The following is a 20,843-nucleotide window of genomic DNA, read 5'->3' as shown; positions in this document are numbered from 1 at the left end:
AGTGACCAAATTTCAAGACAGAAAATGAGGCTAAAAAAAGCCCCCAAAAGAGAAAAATGTTTTCTAATCAAAACAACAGAATAGCTTCTATGTAAAAATAGAATAAAAGGATTACAACTCTTACAGCTGGAAAAACAAAGTTATATGGAAAGAATATACAGTCTATGTAATCTGAGGGTTCATAAAATTCCTTAACAATTAGAATTAAGATATCCCTTTAAGTCTGAAGGAGATACTACTCTCAAAGAGCAGGTAGTTATAATATATGAAATCTATTGTCAAAACAGATCAGTGACTTAAGATGGAACACATTAATGAATTAAACAAGAGTTCAGAAGATCCTATATATGAAAAAAATTCTGTTAAGGTTATTAAAAGAAAGGTATTGATTTGGGGAACACATCGTTTAGAGATAACATATGGAGTTTCAGAGCAATGATATGTAAGATACTACTTGGTAACACTGTCGGAATCTGAATACTGACTTAAACAAGTTTGTGGAATAACCAAATATTGCTTCTCATATGTTCTTAAACGTCTCTTTGACGGACAACTAACATTCAGACTATTTACAATTAAAAAAAAAATCAAAGAGAGTTAGTCCATTTCTCTCACATTTTAAAGTAATGACAATTGGAGATTACCAATATATCTTTGCACAATTCAATTAAAATAAACTTGACCTACAGGTAAGCAAGATGTGCAGAAGAAGCTCCCAGCCTAAGTCCAGATTTCAGTAAAATGGGAAGATTTCTGATTGACAAGTCTTTATATCATTCACTTTCTGTCAAGGCAAGATAAAGGGGCTGTTCCCCAATGACTACTTCCTCGATTATATCTCTTAAGAATCTTTCATTTTCTTTAGGCTTCTACATGAAGTATTTCATAGTCCTTCCAACTTTAGTGAGTTTCCCTCTCTCACCTGAAATTTTCTTGTATTTATAATGTATATGGTGTGTATTTACTAATATGTGGACATTCATTTTTCCTTGACAAAATGCAATTTTCTTAAGGACAGAGAATTTCATTTTCATCCTCCTATCACCAACTCCTGACACTAATGAGATATTTAATAAATCCTTATGGATTTATTAATAAAAATGCTTACTCAAAAGAAAAGCAATTTTAATGCCTGACGTAAAAATCAGAGGGTTTATAGATAAAAATTCTAGAAACACATGTTGTGCTGCATTTATTATTAGCAAACATTTATCCCTTTTAACATTTCCAAAAAGAAACAGAGTAATAAAAAAGGAAGGAGAAGAATGGTAGGAACAATTTTAATAAAATCTAGTGGTGAAAATATGATATTAAAAGTAAATGGTCTTACATGTGTTTCTTCAGGGCAAGTACAATGTTTATTGAAGGTATTACATAATACAGTGTCTAGCTTCTGCATATAAAGTTCTTAAAGTAAAAATCAATTACCATCATCAGCTTCCTACTTAATTTGTGCATGAAGCACTTTGAAGCTTGAAATATGTTGAAGAAATCTATAAACAAAGGTATAAAGTTGTCTTAGCATAGGAAAGAATCCTGTTTAGAATGACAGTTTAGGGTAACTTTGAAGCAAAAAGGAATTGCTTGAAACAATGCAGAATTCTTGAGGAATTTTGTTCACATAACAAGCATCTGATAGATAATTTGTCCTTTTTTCTGAAATAGAGAACTAAATATTTAAAAAAAAAAACTGGAGAGCCTTTTGGATTCACTGAAAGGTAGCAAATGACATAAAAGATAGAAAAATTAGATACTTCCTAATGACTAAGTTCCCTTCTTACATCGTGGATCTCAAAATAATTGTAGTAAAAACAAAATGTCAAAGGTCTTAGAAAACTGGAAGGAAAATATTAACTTTAAAGATTTAAAAGATTTTAGAAGACAGCATCCATCATTGATAAAAAAAACAAAAAATCAAGATATTTCTATTAGCTTTATGAGAAAGGTTAGTGGAAGAAATTCTCAATATTTCCTGTATGTATGTATGTATGTGTATGTATGTGTGTATGTATATATGTACATATATAAAACACAGCCAGGAAATTGTCAAAGAATATGAGAAAAATACTGCCAGTTTGGGGGCTTGGCAGAAATGGGAACCTGTATGTAAAGGTTCTTCAAAGATGTCAGATTCAGGTTCTTAAAGCCAAAGGGAATAAGTCCAAGTCCAAGTGATATCAGCAATCAACACCAGAGCCCAATGTACTATGCTCCTTTGTATTTTTACAATAGTGTGTATACTTCCAGTAATATATCAGTTGTTCTCAGTCTGACTCCAGTAGTAGCTCTCTGGTTTTGAAAGGGAAAAGAAATAAATTTAAAAATTCAAGGAATATGGGGGGAAAATGAGGAAAAAAAATAGATAACCAAGTCCTAAACATCTTTTTCATTGGAATAGGAATGTCATTTCTGGCATTAATTTCCCCCATTAATTTCTAATGGGGGAAAAAAACAACACTTTTTTTGGTAAAGAAATAATCAAATATAAAATTTTTCATTTTTTTTCTTTAAAAACACACCTAACATTGACAACTTAAAATTGCATTTCAGGCTCGCTACAGCCTACTTACAATGCAACCTAGAGGGAATGTTGTTTTCAAGTAGGAGACCAAAAAACTAGAAAAGAGAAAACTATTTTAAACCTCAAATGTTAACCACCACCACTACTACCAGTTGTCCCTTCTCCCTCCAACCTTTACCAAAGAATCAGTCTAAAATAAGAACTTAAAATCTGAACTATCATTCATATTAAAAACACTAAAAGTGAATGTTCAAATTCTGGGATAGCGAGAGGTGTCATTCCCTGAGGTAGAACAATAATTCACCTTTTTTTAATGGATTTTTCAATATATAATAATTTTCTTGGACCAAGCACTAATAAACATCAATAAGCAGTAAATGCTATGAACTATAATTTTAAGTTATATAGGAAAATCTAGCATAATAGTGGAGAAGCATACAAAACACCAACATCCTTTCTACATTCAAATATGCAGGGTTAATTATGATTTTAGCACTTGTTTATCACACTTGCTTTGTTCATTAGCCAAAATGAAACATTTCTCATCTCCTTAAATGAAAAGTGGGGCCCTTATGTTCCTGGAATCATGACCAGAGTTTCCCAAAGACTAATTTTAAGATCTTAATTGGCTGAGGCAATGGAAGGTCCTACAAAGCCCACTTCACAGAGGAGAGAAGAATTGCCAAATTTGTTTGAGAACAGATGAAAAAGAGCTAACTGGAAGTGTTTGCTTCAGTTTTACAGAACTTTCTGAGAAGTTATAATCTACTGGAACATATACATATCTACACATATATAGAGAGATAAAAATGTATGTCTGTATCTTTACATGTATGTTTTTTCCCCATTATGTGAATTCTGTGAGATAAAGAAAGCTTATCTGTATTTCTGTTTCCCTAGCACTTAGCACTGTGCTTTGTACACATAGCAAATAGTTATTTTTTTTATTCATTCATATGCATGTATATATACACATCAAAATATAAAGAAACAAAATGCAACAACAACAACAAAAAAAAAAACCCACTGCTTTAGTCTAATGAGTCCTTTTAAGATGAAAAGATTTCAAATAAAAGCTTTGTCTCTGAACTTTGTGTCATCAAAGAGTCAGTTTAATTAAGTTTGGAGATACTTAGCCAGAAAAGAGATCTATGTTACAGATTTATGGGTGTGCATATGTATATGCGCACCATATACATACACAAAAAATATCATCACACTAGATGTGTGTGTGTGTGTGTGTGTGTGTGTGTGTGTATAAAATTGCGTGAGAGAGAGGAAGATGGAAAGGGAGAGAGAGAAAAAGGGAGAGATGGGAGAGGAAGGAGAGAACAGAAAAAGACAGTTTTAACAGAAATAATCCTATAAGGGGTAAAGTTGATGTCAAAATAGTGATTAAAAATACAAGGACCTTTTCATTTAATGTGCAAATTACATGAGAATAGGAAATAGTTTATATTTATAATTATCTAGAATATTATTATTTTATTACATTACTTTATACAACAAAAATATATTGCAAAATTTTAATGATGTCAAAGTCACTCTTTGCTATCAAAATATAATTTAAAATAAAAGTTTTAGAGAAAATTAGTTGTTGAGGGTAAAAATACAAAAGAGCAAAAATTTCATTTTCAACTAGTACTTCTTAATATGTTGCTACTAGACTAAATTTTATTATGTAAAAATCAATTTATCTTACAATTAATTGTGCAGCAAATTACAGAAATCTCTGCCAAGAACACCTTTTTTGGATTGTTGGAAGCATGTAGTCAAAAACAGGATTCTTTATATGATGATGACCCTTACTTGATATAAGATGAAATTTCCTCAGTCACTGGGGGTGTAAAAGTTCCACATTTGCCTCTAGGGTCTCATCAACAAATCTAATTAAGTTTACTGAAAGTTGGGGAGAGATAGGAAAACAAAGAGAGAACAAAAGAGAACAAACTACCATCAAATGACACCATCATTTTAACCCAAAACAGAAATATGAAATACTCAAGGTTCTTTTGTGATCCCTCTTCTCCAGTCTACTGTGTATCCACCTCTACTCCTATTCTGGTCCAATAATCAAACAAGCGAGTGAGTTAACAAAAGTGTTTTATGCTGATGTTAAACTATTTAGAAGCTATACGCTTTTAATCAAAATGATCTTTTAATAATTTTTACAGACCTAATACTTTAAAAATATCTGAATATTTTCTGATCAGTTAATCAGTGAAATTAAATTACAGTTACAGAATAAGTAGTTATGTCAATTCTCTCCCCTCCCCAACAAAAAAAAAAAAAAAAAAAAAAAAAAAAGGCTCAAAGAGATCAAGGAACATGTACAAGGTCCCAAACCTGGTATATAATACCAGAACTCAAACCCACTTTATTCCTACTCTAAGCCTGCCATATATTCCCTTATATAAAATATCACTCTCCATTCTATGATTTCTATTTATGCTCCTTTGTAGTATCAGTTTCTTGATCAATATCCCAGCTTTCAATGCCATGTTTCTGAGGCTGACCTGTAACTACTAATACTTGCTTCCCACAGAGATTTATAATCTCATTAATGTGAATACTACATTTGCCAATACAGATCACAACTCATCCCTAACTTAGCAGATGGACTTCAAGAGCTGTTTTAGTTCCAAAAGAAAAAAAAAAATCATCACACTATAGCCAAACTGCTGATTAATCTTTCCAAACTAGCTACGCTAATCCTCAGACAGCAGAAATATAACAATAGTCTTTCATAAGACAAATGCTATATTAAAAACAAATAACAAAAAAACTTTGTAGCTTAAGTAAATTAATTATTATGAGAACCAATGTAATTCTCTATTTAGCAACGGAACCAATTTCAATAGCCGTTCAATGGGTAGCCAGTTATTGGGATTTAGTTGTTCAGTTGTTTCAATTGTGTCCAACTCTTTATGATCTTTTTGGAGATTTTATTAGCAAAGACACTAATGTGATTTATCATTTCCTTCTCCAATGCATTTTACAGATGAGGTAATTGAGGCAAACAGGGTTTAGTGATTTGGCCAGAGTCACACTGCTAGTAAGCAGATTTGATATCAAGGATTCCTGATTCCAAGTCTGTCATTCTATCCACTGTACTACCTACCTGCCCACTTCCTAGAATATTTCCATATTATTAACATTTTTAATCCTGTGACTTTTATACTTCAGATTTCTCTAAAAGTGCTAAATACTGTATAATCTCCTTTTAACACACCAAGCATTAAATTAAAATTAAAATGTTAAACCTACAATTAGTACCTCTATCATCCATGTGTGCTACAGAAGATTTTGAAGTCCAAGTCATTCTGTATTACAGTACCTGGTTGGTAACAGAATATTTAGACTAAAAGGTGGATAGCTCAGATGGTTAAAATTAATTGCTATCCATTTAAGCCTGGTCTCAATCTCTCTATCAGTCAATCAATCAACAAACAATTATTAAATGGCAGATGAAAGCAATAGGGAGATGCCAGAAAAGGTTTCAGTTATTATGGAGGTATGGGGAGAAGAAATTGTGCCTAAAGAAAATTTTGATAAAGAAGATAATGAGAACATTGAGAAATCACAATCTTTTCAAAACTATAGGGGGCTCAAACCTCCAGAAATAAACCAGAAATCCACTCTAAAATTTAATACTGCCATCAGATACAGACAACAGAAGTTCCAGGAAAATAATCAACCTCCTTCACTAGAACTCAGGACCTTCCTTAACAGTCCCAGTTCATTTAAAGCCTAAGCTACTCCATGTCAAGTACAAAAACTGGGAGACTAAAGAGGTTATTTAAGGGAAAAAAAGAAGCAGAGATGGTATCAAGTTTTCCCTGGATCAAAGAGTTTAAAGGAGAATAAAAGTACTTATTACCACATAATCATAAATGTTATTTTCATAATTTATTCATAATGATCATATCTAAAACCTTTTCAAGAAAGTATTATATATATACATTTAATGTGTGTATAATATACAAGAAAATATGTGTTTTTCTTGAAGCATATAAAATATATACATATATTTTTTCCCCTCCCAACATCCTTCCTCCTCAAAGCCAGACATACTTCAGGGAAAATCTAGAGATTCAAACTTGAGGTTTGTATGCGATAAAGTACTATGCACCACAAAATACAAAAACAAATAAATGAATTTTTAAAATTATTTTTAATAAGGTTAAAAAAAATAAAATCCCTAATAAAACTCAAAGAAAATACTATTTCCTGCCATTAGAGCAACTGGAAATTCTGGGTCCTAAAGGCATCTCTCCAAGGGAACAGGAATTACTCCAAGCTGAGTCTATTTATGCCTTAAGAGACAAGGAAGTCCAAATAATAATTTACTTAGATTCCCAGAGGCCCACCAAAATCAAAGAAAACCTCCCATTTTGCTTTAAAGGAAATCAGCCCAGTATAAATAAAACAGACGCCGCTTCTATATTAATATGAACACATTTCTACCAAAAAGAAAAAGACCACCTCTTTTAACTCTTCATAAACTCATTTGCATCTTTTTATTTCTTCTTTCTGCTTCCCTTGTACTAATAATATATTATTGTCATTGTTATTTTTTTTTCCATTTAGTTTTTCCTGACATTTACTTGGTAAGAATAGATAAGGAATAGCACTAATAGTTCCCAACTACCAAGTGAATTTCCTATTAAAATATACTGAAATAAAAACTGATAAATAGGATTTAAAATCTAAAGTGTGACTTCTTTCATGATGCTTATTATTCATACAGATTTATAGGAGGCAGAAAGAACCATCAGTTCAGCAAATACCTTAACTTCTTTAGAATTACTCAGAGTCTCTTTTCTCCCATATCCTGGCTTCTCTCATCCCTCCCCACACAAATACATGCAACTAGAATTCTGTTCATAGATTTCTACATTAAATATTTTTGACTCTTTATCTTGTAGGAATTAGAATACAATTGTCTGGATAATACATAAAGTATCTAATGCAATATCATACTCGAATATTTTTACTATAAAGATAAGATTACAGTGAATAATGGCTTTTAAAAAGGCCAATCCTTTCATTAGCACAAATTAGGAGAACTTAAAAGTACACACCTAATTTATTCACTATTTATTAGGTGGCTACTAGATGTCAATCACTATTTTAGGAATTAGGGGAAAACAGCAAGAAAAACAGGACCCTATTATATGATGTATAAGGGCCTGTGTGAAATTTCAGGAAAGGATATATACAAAAAAATTACAGCAAAAATATAACATGATAAACACCTAAAGAGAAGTATAAAGTGCAATAAGATACTCATAGATGGAAAGAGACTTCCATCTGATGAGTTTCTGTCTTATCCTCATACAAGAGCTCATACCAGACCTTGGCAATCAGGTAAGGAATCAAGAAAACAGAGAGCATGGTCAAGGAAGACTGAGTGTTCAGTTAAGCTAGGAGCAAATTTAGAACAGGAGATAAATGTAAAAGATAAGGTAGGGACAAAAGATAAGGGAAATTTTTAAAAGGTTTCAAATACCACACTAAGGAGTTTGGACTTTATTCAAGAAAGCAAACAAAAAACCTGTTTAAATAGCCCCCCATATTCAAATCTTAAGTGTAACCAAGAAATTTAGCTTAGTGATTCCTTACTGCTTTTGCCCAGGTGTTTAATAAGGGTAAATGGTTATTTGAGAGACAGGTAAAGTCTGGGATAGGAGAGGAAGAATTGAGAAAGAATAAAGCAAAGATTGCAGATGCAACAAACTTTCTTTTAAGGTGTTAAATTTCACAAAAGAAAAAATCATTGTGATTTTTGTGATTTCTCAGAATTTCTCAGAACTGTGAGAATATTGTTCTGATAACCCTGGATACAAGCAGATGAACAGACCAAGATTTCAAGTTAAATAAGTAATTTAAGTCAATGGAGGAGAATAAAATAGACTAAATATTTGCAAATTCAGCACCCAAAGTTACAATGAAATTTTAAATGGCCCCTGAAAAATAACAAACATATGAAGTAAGATGCTAAGTCAATTGAATATTTTTATAGAGGCATGGATAATGAAAGGTCCAATATCATTGTTAAGAGTTCAGATCAATTTACAGGGAGACATGCATCTTAGGCCAAATAATAATGATGTTCTGTCTAACATTTACCTCAGATAGTTCTTCCAAAACTTTCAAGAGAAATTAGGTTACAATTTATCTTGGGGGGGGTAACCCCCAAAGAATTTAATAAGGACACACTAATTTCAGATGAAAAAAGATGAATTTATATTAAAACTTTTAAAAAATAAGCTTTGTGAGCACAGCCTCAGTGAGCAGAAACTCACTGCAGAAGCAAATGCAGTCCTCCAATTCAGTTCATGACAGAAATCAAAGTTTACTATGTACAGGCAGAGATAGCCTATACTAAATAATGTGGGATAAAAGAGGAAAGTAAACAACAAGCCTTTGCCATAAAACATAATACACTGTATGTGTACATATTAAAAAATCACACACATATGTATCAATATTTGTGCATAAACATATATCTAAACATTTTGGAGAGAACTTTAAGGCACAAGAATTATCTGTGCTACTTTTTTCCTCCACTCATCCTTGGAATTTAAGAATACCTTGAAGGATCAAGCAAATTTTTGCATCAATTAATGCATCTGCTCATCACAGTTAAATTGAAGCTTTCAATTTTGCCTCCTTCTAGGTTAGAAGGATAGAAGGATAGAAGAGGAAAAAAGAGTCTTGTTGCAGATTTAAGTAGAGAATTGACTTCTAATTGGACTACACACATATTTTGCTTTACATCTTTTTTTTTTATAAATACACTTTATCCTAGAAATGCTTATCTTGAAACAAGATATTTATTTTTACTGCTTTTGATTCTTTCTACATAAGTTTTATTTATCAAGATAACCACAGGAAAATTCAGAATCGTAGGAAAGAAATCAAATTTGTTAACTACTGATATAATTTGATGACTATTGATAAATAATATAGATTTAGTTATGAATTTTGCACAAACAATGAAGAAAATATTTATTGGATTTCCAGTGCTGAGATTTTCATCAAAAGCAGAATTTATCTCATGACAGGTTCTCCGGGATTATTTATATTCGATTAATTTTCTACATAGGATTTTGGTGAACATGGACACACCACGGAAAAAAAAAAACTTTTTTTTAAGATCATAATACATAAGACACTGAAAAGAGAGAGACCAGGAACCTGATTCCAACTTTTAGCAATAACAGTGTTCCCCAAACTACCAGACCTTTTAATCCAATCCTTAAAGCCATCACTGAGGAAAGAAATCATTGTGGAGAAAAGATCTATCCCTCTTCCTATGGTTGCCACCAAAACCACCAACTGCTGATCAAAAGCCACTAAGAGATAGCTAAGTATAATTACTCTTAGGAGTAGCCATACCCTCTTCCAAATTCTTATCCTGAGTCTTGCTTCCAGTCCAGACCTCAATTACCATCTGGGGAAGCAATTTCTAAGGACATTAGGCTATACATTTCTATCAAGTGTTAATCATAGATCAGTAGTCACTCTAGTTTTCCAAGAAGAGAGGGGCCAGGTAAACTTTAGATAGATAGATAGATAGATAGATAGATAGATAGATCTCATCATCAGAAATCCCATTGATGACTGGAGTTTGTAGTAGAGTTCATTAAAGCAAGAGCCACAAGAATCAGGAGGTGATCAATTAGCAACCTTCAGCTAAATTCATGAACATGACCATACAGCAAGCTTGTGGGCATTAAAAGCTTGGGAGAGATTACAGGGCAGCAGCTGGAAGGTCCAACCTAGAGGTAATCAAGTTCTGTGATAGCTTGAGTCTTTACTATCTTTGACACTTAAATAAAACGGGATGAAAAAGTAACCACCAGAATGGTAGCTGCTGATGATAGAGGAATCCAGAATAATAATATAGAAAGACTCAAAGACTGGTAGCTTCATGAATTGTGACTTTTGAAGAATAAAGGGCATAATCTGAATTCCAGAAAGCCACCATCACTCAGTCACCAGCAGAGGGATAACACCTAAGGTGAAAGTACATGAGTACTCCAGAATGGGAGAAAAGGACATTGAGGGCAAGGAGTTAGGGGGTACAATTTTGTCACTCATTTTCCCTACATGTGTGCTTCATTACCTTTCCTCAGGGACTTTGTGTGTTCAAGGGCAAAATGTGCCCCAGTTTGGAAGACTCTGTACCAATTATTTTGGTTACAACATACCAGTAAACCCTTTATTCAGAAGCTAATGAAGTTCAATGATTTTTTGATTGCTAATTAGTTAACACTAAAGTAGGGTTTATGAGCCACAGTACCAGGCCCAGATTCTTGAGTGGAGAAGGAGTTATTGTATTTTAGGGTCCAGTCTCTCAAGAGAAATATGAGTTGCAGGAGTAGTCTCAGAGAGAATACAACAAATATACTTTTTTTAAAAAAATAATATTGAAATATTGCCCTTTTCTGCCTGTGTTTTCTTAGGTTTTTAGCATAAATTATTGTTGTCTTTTTTTTGTCAAAGGCCTTTTCTGTTTCTTGAGAGATCCATGTAGTTTATGTTGTCTTTGCTTTTACCATGATAATACTATTTTTCCCTCTACCATTGAACCATTCTTTTATCATTAGTAGAAATCCAACTTCACAATACAAAAATTTGGGAGATATTACTGGATTGCAAGGATTTAATTTAATATTTTTCATAAATTTTCATTTGTGCTAGTGAGCTATAGACATTTCTGCATTTTCCATATCTGGTTTAGGGATTAAACACATAATTTTCGCAAAAAATAAAGAATTTTGGTGAAAAGCTTTCTTTTTTAATTATCAAAAATAATGTGTATAGCAATCAATTACTCTTTCACAGTTTAATATGATTCACCCAAACATCTGTCTGAACTACAATTTTTTTCTTTTGTTTGGTTTTAGTTTATGGGTTAAGATCTTTTTCATGTTCTTTTAACATGAATATTTCAAGTTTTATTAGGTAATCATCTATTTTTTTTGTCTTGAAGTTGCCAATATAAAAATGGTATAGAATAGATAGTGGTAATTCTTTTAAACTCTCTCTCATTGTGTGAATTGACCTTATCTTTTATTTTGATAACTGGATTCCTCAGTAGTAGAGCATCATACTGTATTAGTCGGAGTTATGAATATATGTTTACAAAGTAGCAAAAGGAAGTCACAGCAACTTATTTATATAGGTTGAGTATATATATTATATTATATATATTATATATAATATAATATATACATATATATTATATATATACATATATACATATATATTATATAGGCTGAGTATAAGTCTTATATAATAAATCTTACAGTATCTTATGCCCCATTTCTGTGCATATGTCATCTATAGTTGACCATAACACTAGAAATCTTGGTCTTATTGAAGGAGTAATGAAAATGAAATTTCTTTTTTCTCTCTGGTGAAGAATTAATGGTTATTGTTACGGGCTGCTGACCTATTATCCTTAAGTAGCTATGTAGCTTGAAAAGGCATTTATTAAGATAGAAATTTTAAAAAAGCTTTTTTAAGAAATATATAATCATTTTCCTCTAAGCAGTTATGACATTTTAAAAATTATAGTTTAAAATGGTTAACAAGAAGGAAAAATGTTCACTTTAGTCACTGTCTATTTATTCCTTTGCATCATTCTTTTGTTTTCACTTCATGAAGAGAAAAAGTCCTATAAAGATGTTTCTCAAACATGCCTCTTTTTTTCAAAGAGGAAACATTTTACTTTTAAGCATATATTTTATCCTCTAATATGTACATATCACTCTATCATACTAGCATGTTCTAACACAGGTAAGTACCTGGTGATAACTTTTAAAAGATATTATCACACATCTAGACCCAGAAGAGGATTTAAAGGTTCAATCATTTCATTTTTCAGATGAAGATGCTGAGGCTTGTTCACAGTGGTTAAATGATTAGCCCTAGATAATATAGGTTAGTGAATGGCAATAAGTACTCTAAGTTAAAATCTGGAATTCTTTTCTACTGTTCAATGTGAACTTTCTATTTTATAAGAGAATAATGTACATTTAATTGCCACCCATGTATTTTGATACTCACAATGGTCATATCAAGTCAACTCCCACTTTACGCACTTGCCAGATGTGTGAGACAGCTAAATTACTCTACTTCTTGATAATTGTATATTTCTAATAACTGTACAGTTTGACATAAAAGGTTTTTTTTAAGTTTAATAAAAATGCAGAATTTTATTTTGCTTTTTTCTTAAGTGTTAGATATTTATGCTGACAACTTTACAGAGTTGTTGTAAGGAAAAGTTTTGAAGTCTTCTGTCTAACACATGTTGGTGCGATATGTCACTTAACCTTTCAGTGGGCCAAGCAAGTCTCTCACTCTAGAAAAGGAGGAGGAAGAAGACAAAAAAGAAGTACAAACAAATGGAATATAACAAGGCCTTTGATGGCCTTTTTTTCTGGTGGTGATGGCCACCATTTTTCATCTGTCTTCCCAACACTTAGCCAAGCCCAGTTTACCTAGTAAGTGTTCAATAATTATTTGTTGAGTTGAATTGAATGGAATGTCTTATTAAAGGTCACACAGCTCAGACAAGACAAATCCAGTACTGAACTTGTAGATAGAAAACCTGGTTTAGAATATTGCCTTTGACAGCAGCTGATTAAAAATAACGGGCAGGACATCTAACTCACACCTTCCCTCTCCCTCTCCCTCTTTTCCTCCCTCTTTTCCCCCTCTCCCAATATTTGTCTCTCCCCTTTCTCTTTCTCCTGAAACCTGGAAATAGATGAAATATTTTACATTTGATTTAACAATAATCTCAACCATTAAAAGGTACAAGAAAACACAAGGAATTCTGCCATTCTGGATCTGATTGTGCTAGATAGTAAGGAAATGGTTACTGAGGTAGAAATAATGAGAACTTTGTGAAAAAGTAGACTATTCTGTCAAGCATAATCTGACAGTCAAACTAGATTTTAGGAAAGCAATTTCTCTGCCTCAGTGAAGAGAAAAATCACATCAAATCAAATCAATCACATCACATCAATGAAATCATGAATCCCTCAAAGGAAAATGTCAAAAGTAATAAAGAAAAAGCAGGCAAGAGCCAACACTCAGTAATTAATCATTTATTAAGTTCTTACTATGTGCCAGGCATTGTGCTAACAAGCACTGGGGATACAACAAAAGCCAAAGTCCTTACTTTTAAAGAGTTCACAGTTTAAGGGGAGAGAAAACATGCAAATAACTATGTATAAACAAATTACATAAAGAATAAATTGAAGATAATCAAAAGAAGGAAGACATCAAAGGAAACGCTTTTTAGAGGAGGCATATTTTAGCTAGGATTTGAAGGAAATCAAGAAAGCCAAAAGACAGAGAAAGAGGGAGAGAATTCCAGGCAAAGGAGAGCTAGTGAAAAATGACTAGAATCGGTAAATGGAGTATCTTATGCAAGGAATATTTTGAAGGTCAATGTCACAGTTTGACAGAGTACATGAGTGTAAGTAAGATATAAAGATATCTAGAAAGCTAAGAGGAGGGCAGGTTATAAATAGATTTGAAAGCTAAAGAGAAGATTGTCTACTTGATTCTAGAGATGACAGGGAGCCATCAGAGTTGTTCAGATGGAAAGTGACATAGTCTGACTTGCTTTAGGAAGACCAATCTGACCACTAAATGGATGACGGACTGAAATGCAGAGACTTGAGCCGGGAGTCTAATAAAATTATAATAGTCCAAGAATGAGGTAGGAGGCTATATCAAGGTACTTGCAATGTCAGAGTAGAGAAAGGGGATTTATTAGAGAGGTTATGAAGGAAAAATCCCCAATATTTGGCAAGAGATTGGATATTGGATCTGTGTCATTGAGGAGTTAGTTTGAAAGCTTAAAAGGTACCCTAGACAGTAAAAGTAAAGATAAGAAGAGGGGTGTTTGCTGGGAAGAAATGAGTTCAGGTTGGGATATGCTGAGTTTAAGTAGGATATCCAGTTCAAGATGTTTTATAGGCAGTTAGAGACGTGAGATGAGAAGTTGAAAGATAGATTAGGGATGGCTTAAGTAGATCAGAGAAACATCAGCATACATAAAATGAAAAAAAGATGGGATGGAATGAAATCAATGATGTATAGAGAAGGATTTGGCTAGACAAGGCAAAAGGCTTCATCTTCATGATGCAGATTTTTGGTTTTAGCTTTTGAAATTTAAATTGTTTAAATTTTCTTTTATTTCCCCACCAGATACACCAGAGAAAACATTCTAATAATAGTACAAAGAGGGAACAGAATCTCTACTAAGAGTATTATAGAGTCCCTAAACAAATAAGTAAGCTTTCAGAGGCTACTATTGAGAGGAAAAACATAATAAGTTTAAATATTGCTACTGTAAGATGGAATACATAAGTATAACATTAGTAAAGACAAATATATTTACCTAATCCCAGAATGCCCTGAATAAAATGTAATCAACACTAATGACATTATCCAAACTGCTTCTCTTGAATACTTGCTGATTCGTTATTTTGGCATATGGTATTTGTAGATGTCCTATTATATTTTATAAGAGGAATATAGTTAAGTTAGGCCAAAGGGGTTTTGAAAAATCAACATCTGAAGTCATGCTATTAGGTAACCTCAAATTTAGAAATAAGTTTTCCTTTTCCTCTTAGTATTTTGTGCAATTCTGAGGTAGAGAGAGTTTCTTCTACATTAACCACAGTTTTGTTATTATTTTCAACATATTAACATTTTCTCTGATTTTTTATGTACTACTAAAGGGGGAACACTAATCTTGGTTACAATTCACAACATTAGAAAATGAGACATATGTTTGATCTATTTTATATAATTGATATTATAAACCTTAAAGTCTTATATAAATGTCAGATATTATTACTACTATGTCAAACAAGCATTGAAAATAAGATTATTTCATTGTCTATCTATAAAAGAAATTAAGGTCTAAAAATTTAAAAAGCAATGAGAAACTTGATTTACTAAGAGAAAAATACCAAAGAAACAAAAGAATAGATTAACAAAGCTCTAAAGCACATTGGAGTTGACACATTATGTAAAACTTAAAAGAGAATAATGATAAGAATCACATGGGATAAGAGGGGCAGGAATGTGTTGCTATCTTCATTACTGCCATTAATGAGGTCACAGAGCCATCAAAATATCTGAGCAAAGACTAAAAGGAAAGAACAGTTTTCTCTGGCTAGTTTGCTTAAAAAAAAAAAAACTTAAATGATAATTTGGAAAAGCTATTTGCTTAATATATTGAAGACCATATGTTACTTTTATTATTCAGCATAGCATGTTAATATCTGTGAATTATTCATCACTATGTTTCAATTTTAGGGCAAATGCATTCGCCCTAACACAAAATCTAAACGCAAATTGAGTTGGTTCTCCCTGATACTCAGACCAGATTGCACTCAGAAAATAAGAAAATTCAAAACTGCTATACATGTAATCACAGATTTCAATTAAATTTGTTTTTAGAATGTTTTTCCAGATTGAGATATGGGTGTGTAGAAGATTAAGATAATCCAAAACTGACTCATCAGACAAGAATATTCTCCAAAAAATGCATCATTTAAAAAATCTTATTAATGTAATGTTAAGAGGTGCATTAAGGAATATTAAAGGGAGGTGAAATATAAATATTTATGACTTCAGAGACTCATTTTTCAACTAAGACAAGACATCTGATGCTAAGAAAGCCCATACTCATATGCCAGTACACTGCCTACTTAAGAGTTGACACTCAGAATCACAGAATCTAAGGGTTGAAAGCAAGCATAAAAGTCATCTAGTCCAATCTAGATCTAAATAAGAACTCCTTTTATAGTAGCCAGACAGAGTTATCTAGCCTTTGTATGAAAAACTTTAGTGAAGAACATACTACTGAAAGAAGCAATCCATTCAACTTCTAGATAGTTCCAATTTTTAGTGAGTTTTTCCTTTTGACAAGTATATGCCTCTTCTGTTTCCATTATTGTTCAAACTGCTGCTGAAATCTGAGGGCAAGGAGAAGTTGTCTAATTCCTCTCAAATAGGACAGGTCTCCAAATACTTGAAGCCAACATCATGTTCCCTCTGCCTTTTCTAATATCACCAGTACAAGATACAAAGATGTGCTAAAATAGGGATAGGAACACAGTTGAGGACATTAGAAAAACAGAGCTATTTTGACAACAGGTAATGGAAAGGGAAGATCCATTACAGAAAAGAAAGTAGGAACTACTTCCCCTCAAGATATTCATTTTTACTAAAATGGTGTTCTGGTCTTAAAGAGGTAGCATACATTCTCCTGATAAATTGTCAAAGGATATAAACAGACAATTTTCAGAAGAAGAAATTAAAACAATTTCTAGTCATATGAAAAAATACTCTAAATCACTATTGATCAGAGAAATGCAAATTAAGACAACTCTGAGGGAGCATTTCATCTTTTTCAGATTTGTTAAAATGACAGAAAAAGATAATGATAAATGTTGGAGGGGATGTGGGAAAACTGGGACACTAATACACTGTTAGTAGAGTTATGGACTGATCCAGCCATTCTGGAGAGCAATTTGGAACTCTGCCTAAAGGGCTATAAAACTGTGATCCAGCAGTGTTTCTACTGGGTCTGTATCCCAAAGAGATCATAAAAAAGGGGAAAAGGATCCACATGTGAAAAATGTTTGTGACAGCCCTTGTTGTAGTGGTAAGAAACTGGAAACTTGGTGAAGACTCATCAGTTGGAGAATGGCTAAATAAATTATGGTATATTAATGTTATGGAATATTATTGTTTTATAAGAAATGATCAGCAGGATGATTTCAGAGAGGCATGAACTGATGCTAAGTGAAACGAGCAAAACCAGGAGATCATTGTACACGGCAACAATAAGAATATGTGATGATCAATTCTGATCATCACATGGCTCTTTTCAGCAGTGAGGTGATTCAGGCCAATTCCAATAGACTTGTAATAAAGGGAGACATCTGCATCCAGAAAGAGGACTGTAGGAATTAGGTGTGGATCACATCTTTTCACTTTTTTGTTGTTGTTGTTTGCTTTTTTGTTTTCTATTTTTTTTTCCATTTTTGATCTGATTTTTCTTGTGCACCATGACAATTGTGGAGACATACATAAAAGAATTGTATAAGTTTAACATATATTGGATTACTTGCCATCGGGGGAGAGGGGGAAAAAGAAAGAGAAAAAAAAATGGAACACAAGGTTTTGCAAGAGTGAATACTGAAAACTATGTATATGTTTTGAAAATAAAAAGTTTTAAAATTAAAAAAAGAAATAGAAAGAAAGGGGTGGCTTTTTTGATAAATCCCATAAAGAATTAAGCCTGCTTTAATATATAGATAGAAGATTGAGAAACTAGCTTCTTATTTTGTCCACTTATCTTACTTGTGTGCATAGAATGAACAAAAGTATAGCCACCTGCACCAATACCAAATGTCAAACCCTGTTGCCAGTGGTAAACACTTATATGATTCTCTTTAGGTTCATCAGGAGAAGATTGAACTAGATTAAAATGATGATGAGAACTCACATTTATTCCACAGAGCTTTATTTGTAAATTCTCTGTAAAGTGAGTATCTCAAATGTCACTATCCCCATTTTAAACATGAAAAAACTGAGTCTCAGAGCTACTAAGTGACTTGTCCACAGTCACATCTAGTTAGGCAAAATTCAAACTACGATATTTTAGCTCCAACTTCATTACTTTGTCCACTATATCATACTACTGCAAATTCATGCAACTATTATCTATAGAGGGGTTGTGATCTGTTTTACTGAAGGGAACATGGATAATGTAATAGGTAATGAAATCAAAGGGTTTTTTCAAAGTGCTTAAAATGGTTAGTTTCATAAGAGTCTTTCTGTTAGTCTCAACCTCTCTGACACATGCTTGTCTTAAATTCCCCTCATTTCATTGGAGATACTATTTAACTTCTTTTCTCCTAGGGCCGCACTAGAAAGAATATGGGTCTGGGTACCTAGTATGACCTGCAGAATTCCTAATGTCTACATTATAAAGAATTTTAAAATTGATCTTTAAGAGTGAGTCTATAAGTTTGTCACATTGGTAAAAGGAAAAATATTCATGTCCATGGTGATCATTTTCATAAGCTTACAAGGTAGGAATGAGGTAGAAAGGAGGATGAGGTCAACCAAAACAACTATTCAAATACTCTATTTTTAAAAGATATCTGTAATCTCAAAAATCTAGAAGTTCCCTCTGTTGAGAAAGATAACATGGCATCTACATCTGCCCTTCTTATGCAACTCTTGTCCATATTGTTTCCAAAATCCACCAATGAGGATCTGCCCAACATGCTGGATGGAGACCTTTCTCCATTTTTGTCATAATCTCCATAGATCCTGCCAGATATAAAAACTGCAATCTTATTATTTTAAGATGTTTAAAAAGGAAAATTTTTTCTCTGTCAAGTATCATTTATTCCATATGCCCCAAACACAAATAAACTATCTTAGATTCCTTTACTTCTTTATTTATCTTAGAGTTTTAAAGTTTTCCTTATGTCTTACCTAAAATCTTCCAGGTATATCTTAAATCCATTTCATTTTTTTTTTCACCTTCATGAAAAATGGAGAAAAGCTATCAATTAATTTAACAATTTATTAGAATTCACATGATAAATGATAAAAGAATATTATCTGAAGCACTCAAAGTATATATTATAAAATAGAATATAACAGCCAAAATTCATGGGTTCAGAAAAGTTCAAAGATAATGGGATTCAAGGTATTTGAGTCATTCCAAACCAACAAATCCAGTAATGAGAACAGGTGCAAGAAGCATGGCCAGGAAGCTGTTATCACAGGTCAGTTAGCTTTATAGAGAGTCCTAGAACACTACAGAAGTAAGGGCAACAGTTCTAGCAAAGTGTAAACTTCTCTATAATATATTATAAAATGAACCACTTATTATATAAAAGATACATTTCAAATTTTACAAGTAAATCAAATAATACTTGATTATGTACTTACCTTGTAATTTCTGAGAGAGTTGTACCTTCATTTATAATGAGTCTTCTTAAACAGTTTCCTAATGTTTAATTTTAAACTCTTCATTCCCATTTTGCTTCCTGACCTCCCTAACAAGAGTTATATTCTAATGAACAGAAAGAGATATGTTTCAAATCAGTCCCTATGATTTAGGAAAGGATATATAACAAAAAAATAGGTGGAGAACGTTTTTTTAAAAAGATAACTGTGATTACATGAAACTAAAAAAGTTTTCACACAAGTTAATTCAATGCAAATAGAATAAGAAGAGTGATTACCAATTATGGGGGAAAATCTTTATATCAAATATATCTGAAAAAAAGGTGTAACACTCAATATAGGTAAGAAATTGCCCCAATTATTTTAAAATCATTTACCAATCTCCTGTAAAGTAGTTAATAAACTAATTAGCAAAACACACTATAGAAAGGAATTCTATAGTGGATCATTTTATGAATAAAACAGTTGTAATCCTAAGTGTCATTATGTAAGTTCAGAACTTGTCCACTAGACATGTTTTTTTTTTTTTTTTTTTTTTAAACCCTGCTACTGATGATAAACTGATTTTTCAAATGTTGACCCTGCCTTCTTGGCTATTCCCCAAATTTTCTCTAGCTATCCTGAACGCCTGGAATTCTCTCCCCCCTTCATCTCTACCTCCTGATTTTCCATCAATTCCCATCTCCTTCACATGAAGCTTTTCCAATCCCTCTTAATTCTATTAATTGTTTCCTGTTATCTTGTATGTAGGGTGTTTGTACAAATTTGCTTGCTTGTTGTCTCCTCCAGTAGACTGTGAACTTAAGAACAAATTTTTTGCCTTTCTTTATATTCCCAGTATGCAACACTATACTTGGCATATAGTAAGAATTTAATAAATTCTTTTTAACTAATATAAAAAACAGAAACAAATATCACTGAACCACGAGTACTTTGATACCTCAAAATTTCCCATCTGAATATAAAGAATTAAAAAGATGTGTTTAGCCACTTTCTTCAAGAATTTTATATAGTATAAATGCACAAATCATATAACTAGTCTCCCTACATAAGAAGCCATTTAAAATGAAAACATTAAAAAATTGGTTGCAAATATTTTCTTTGTTTGCTCTTGATCAATGTTTTCAAGGTATGGAGACTTATAGTGTTTTAGAGCTACACAGGGAACTGAGAGTAAGTGATTTACTTGATCATAGTCAAATAGCAATGTATAAGTCAGAGTCAAAACAGAAACCCAGGACTTCATTTTTTACATAAGTCCCTTTTTAACATGTAACTTTTC

At 32.3% G+C, this 20,843-nt stretch overlaps 1 protein-coding gene across 7 annotated transcripts in view; it reads right to left on the bottom strand.

The window, feature by feature from the left end:
* CEP128 (centrosomal protein 128) overlaps positions 1-20,843 on the bottom strand; it is a 269,958-nt gene that overhangs the window by 27,920 nt on the left and 221,195 nt on the right. For 5 of the 7 annotated variants that reach the window (XR_004231984.1, XR_004231986.1, XR_004231989.1 and 2 more), the window contains 2 exons: positions 19,544-19,667; positions 19,082-19,129 (listed from right to left, as the gene is read on the bottom strand). The exons of 1 other annotated variant lie outside the window; for it this stretch is intronic. The gene's annotated coding sequence lies outside the window, so the exon portion shown is untranslated. Of the gene's footprint in view, positions 1-19,080; positions 19,130-19,543; positions 19,668-20,843 lie in introns of those variants that run through there. One more of the 7 variants, XR_004231985.1, reaches the window with a different exon arrangement.

Source organism: Sarcophilus harrisii, chromosome 2 (assembly GCF_902635505.1).
Source record: "Sarcophilus harrisii chromosome 2, mSarHar1.11, whole genome shotgun sequence".
In the NCBI taxonomy this organism is placed as follows: Eukaryota; Metazoa; Chordata; class Mammalia; order Dasyuromorphia; family Dasyuridae; genus Sarcophilus; species Sarcophilus harrisii.
Note: the sequence above shows the minus strand (reverse complement) of the source record. Positions and strands in the feature narration are given on the sequence as shown.